Genomic DNA, 3,445 nt, shown 5'->3' with positions numbered 1-3,445 from the left:
CTTGTGCGTAATGAAGAGAAACCAGAGTCGTGTGGAAGTCAGAGGCGGGGGCCGAGACACACTCTGTGCAGCACTCTAGGCCGGGTTCCCGCGGGTGCTCCCGGAACCCACTCTTCCAAGTTTCCGAGGGCTGTGGATAAAAAGAACGACACAGAGACACAGAGGCGCACACACAGAGGCACAGACAGAGACAGAGAGACGGACACACACACACACACACACACACACACACACACACACACACACACACACAATCCTGGCCCAATTTTTTTTTTTTTTTTTTTTTTTTTTTTTTTTAAACAAAAATGGCGGGAAACGGGGGACCACATTGAAGAGCGCTTCGCCTTTCTTCAGTTTGAATGTTTCTTTCCTTCTTCTGCTAGCTAGCTAGCTAGCTGTTTACATAGCTTTGCGAATGAGCATTTTCCTTGACAACGGGAGAAAAGTGTTGCACCGTTCCCGGAGGTACTGCAATACCGGGTCGATGCGTGGAGCGGACGGAGCAAGCCCCATTTCCGACTCCCTGTTCGAAAAATCCATTTAATATGTAGTCCCCCGATGGGGGACGTATCAGATATTAAACTGATAAGAACAGATACTACACTTGATCTGAGCCAAAAGGCCGAGAAGCGATAACCCACAAATGGAACCCTGCAACCGCCGGGCCCCCGGGGGTCTCAACAGACCTCAGCGGGTTGGCAAAAGCCGGCGGTTCCTCCCTCCCTCCCTCCCTCCCTCCCTCAGTCACTCACTCACTCACTCAGGTGTTTTTTGGAAAAAGTCGCTAATGTGTCTTTAAGTCACTATCCTGGCCCACCTCTGTCTGTCGGTCGGTCAATTTCTCTTGAAACAAGATAGCGGGCTCTGCAAGAAGCAAAGCACCTCCAAAAATACGTTGAACTCGTAAGTGTTCCTCTCCACGGAAGTCTTTAGTAAAAGGCGAAAGGCTTGTGCGTAATGAAGAGAAACCAGAGTCGTGTGGAAGTCAGAGGCGGGGGCCCGAGACACACTCTGTGCAGCACTCTAGGCCGGGTTCCCGCGGGTGCTCCCGGAACCCACTCTTCCAAGTTTCCGAGGGCTGTGGATAAAAAGAACGACACAGAGACACAGAGGCGCACACACAGAGGCACAGACAGAGACAGAGAGAGACAGAGAGAGAACACACACACACACACACACACACACACACACACACACACACACACAATCCTGGCCCAATTTTTTTTTTTTTTTTTTTTTTTTTTTTTTTTTTTTTAAACAAAAATGGCGGGAAACGGGGGACCACATTGAAGAGCGCTTCGCCTTTCTTCAGTTTGAATGTTTCTTTCCTTCTTCTGCTAGAGCTAGCTGTTTACATAGCTTTGCGAATGAGCATTTTTCCTTGACAACGGGAGAAAAGTGTTGCACCGTTCCCGGAGGTACTGCAATACCGGGTCGATGCGTGGAGCGGACGGAGCAAGCCCCATTTCCGACTCCCTGTTCGAAAAATCCATTTAATATGTAGTCCCCCGATGGGGACGTATCAGATATTAAACTGATAAGAACAGATACTACACTTGATCTGAGCCAAAAGGCCGAGAAGCGATAACCCACAAATGGAACCCTGCAACCGCCGGGCCCCCGGGGGTCTCAACAGACCTCAGCGGGTTGGCAAAAGCCGGCGGTTCCTCCCTCCCTCCCTCCCTCCCTCCCTCCCTCCCTCAGTCACTCACTCACTCACTCAGGTGTTTTTTGGAAAAAGTCGCTAATGTGTCTTTAAGTCACTATCCTGGCCCACCTCTGTCTGTCGGTCGGTCAATTTCTCTTGAAACAAGATAGCGGGCTCTGCAAGAAGCAAAGCACCTCCAAAAATACGTTGAACTCGTAAGTGTTCCTCTCCACGGAAGTCTTTAGTAAAAGGCGAAAGGCTTGTGCGTAATGAAGAGAAACCAGAGTCGTGTGGAAGTCAGAGGCGGGGGCCCGAGACACACTCTGTGCAGCACTCTAGGCCGGGTTCCCGCGGGTGCTCCCGGAACCCACTCTTCCAAGTTTCCGAGGGCTGTGGATAAAAAGAACGACACAGAGACACAGAGGCGCACACACAGAGGCACAGACAGAGACAGAGAGACGGAGAGAGAACACACACACACACACACACACACACACACACACACACACACACACACAATCCTGGCCCAATTTTTTTTTTTTTTTTTTTTTTTTTTTTTTTTTAAACAAAAATGGCGGGAAACTGGGGACCACATTGAAGAGCGCTTCGCCTTTCTTCAGTTTGAATGTTTCTTTCCTTCTTCTGCTAGCTAGCTAGCTGTTTACATAGCTTTGCGAATGAGCATTTTTCCTTGACAACGGGAGAAAAGTGTTGCACCGTTCCCGGAGGTACTGCAATACCGGGTCGATGCGTGGAGCGGACGGAGCAAGCCCCATTTCCGACTCCCTGTTCGAAAAATCCATTTAATATGTAGTCCCCCGATGGGGGACGTATCAGATATTAAACTGATAAGAACAGATACTACACTTGATCTGAGCCAAAAGGCCGAGAAGCGATAACCCACAAAGAACCCTGCAACCGCCGGGCCCCGGGGTCTCAACAGACCTCAGCGGGTTGGCAAAAGCCGGCGGTTCCTCCCTCCCTCCCTCCCTCCCTCCCTCCCTCCCTCAGTCACTCACTCACTCACTCAGGTGTTTTTTGGAAAAAGTCGCTAATGTGTCTTTAAGTCACTATCCTGGCCCACCTCTGTCTGTCGGTCGGTCAATTTCTCTTGAAACAAGATAGCGGGCTCTGCAAGAAGCAAAGCACCTCCAAAAATACGTTGAACTCGTAAGTGTTCCTCTCCACGGAAGTCTTTAGTAAAAGGCGAAAGGCTTGTGCGTAATGAAGAGAAACCAGAGTCGTGTGGAAGTCAGAGGCGGGGGCCCGAGACACACTCTGTGCAGCACTCTAGGCCGGGTTCCCGCGGGTGCTCCCGGAACCCACTCTTCCAAGTTTCCGAGGGCTGTGGATAAAAAGAACGACACAGAGACACAGAGGCGCACACACAGAGGCACAGACAAGCACAGACAGAGAGAGAGAGGACACACACACACACACACACACACACACACACACACACACACACACACACAATCCTGGCCCAATTTTTTTTTTTTTTTTTTTTTTTTTAAACAAAAATGGCGGGAAACGGGGGACCACATTGAAGAGCGCTTCGCCTTTCTTCAGTTTGAATGTTTCTTTCCTTCTTCTGCTAGCTAGCTAGCTGTTTACATAGCTTTGCGAATGAGCATTTTTCCTTGACAACGGGAGAAAAGTGTTGCACCGTTCCCGGAGGTACTGCAATACCGGGTCGATGCGTGGAGCGGACGGAGCAAGCCCCATTTCCGACTCCCTGTTCGAAAAATCCATTTAATATGTAGTCCCCCGATGGGGGACGTATCAGATATTAAACTG

The 3,445-nt window shown here is 50.0% G+C and overlaps 7 non-coding genes across 7 annotated transcripts in view; all 7 read right to left on the bottom strand.

Moving 5' to 3' along the window:
• Positions 1–443: 443 nt before the first annotated feature.
• On the bottom strand, positions 444–634 carry LOC124036835. Its single transcript, XR_006839082.1, has one exon. It is a non-coding gene; the product is annotated as a U2 spliceosomal RNA (small nuclear RNA).
• Positions 635–860: 226 nt separating this feature from the next.
• Positions 861–977, bottom strand: LOC124036763. The gene has a single exon (XR_006839016.1). It is a non-coding gene; the product is annotated as a U5 spliceosomal RNA (small nuclear RNA).
• Positions 978–1,396: 419 nt separating this feature from the next.
• On the bottom strand, positions 1,397–1,586 carry LOC124036697. Its single transcript, XR_006838953.1, has one exon. It is a non-coding gene; the product is annotated as a U2 spliceosomal RNA (small nuclear RNA).
• A 234-nt stretch (positions 1,587–1,820) lies between these two features.
• LOC124036762 lies at positions 1,821–1,937 on the bottom strand. The gene has a single exon (XR_006839015.1). It is a non-coding gene; the product is annotated as a U5 spliceosomal RNA (small nuclear RNA).
• A 417-nt stretch (positions 1,938–2,354) lies between these two features.
• On the bottom strand, positions 2,355–2,545 carry LOC124036833. Its single transcript, XR_006839081.1, has one exon. It is a non-coding gene; the product is annotated as a U2 spliceosomal RNA (small nuclear RNA).
• A 230-nt stretch (positions 2,546–2,775) lies between these two features.
• Positions 2,776–2,892, bottom strand: LOC124036761. The gene has a single exon (XR_006839014.1). It is a non-coding gene; the product is annotated as a U5 spliceosomal RNA (small nuclear RNA).
• A 411-nt stretch (positions 2,893–3,303) lies between these two features.
• The window catches only part of LOC124036832, a 191-nt gene continuing 49 nt past the window's right edge, over positions 3,304–3,445 (bottom strand). The window contains exon 1 of the small nuclear RNA XR_006839080.1: positions 3,304–3,445. This exon is cut by the window's right edge and continues 49 nt beyond it. This is a non-coding gene — a small nuclear RNA (U2 spliceosomal RNA).

This window comes from Oncorhynchus gorbuscha, linkage group LG05, assembly GCF_021184085.1.
Source record: "Oncorhynchus gorbuscha isolate QuinsamMale2020 ecotype Even-year linkage group LG05, OgorEven_v1.0, whole genome shotgun sequence".
Taxonomy (NCBI): domain Eukaryota; kingdom Metazoa; phylum Chordata; class Actinopteri; order Salmoniformes; family Salmonidae; genus Oncorhynchus; species Oncorhynchus gorbuscha.
The sequence above is the reverse complement of the archived record's forward strand: the minus strand, read 5'-3'. Positions and strand labels throughout refer to the sequence as shown.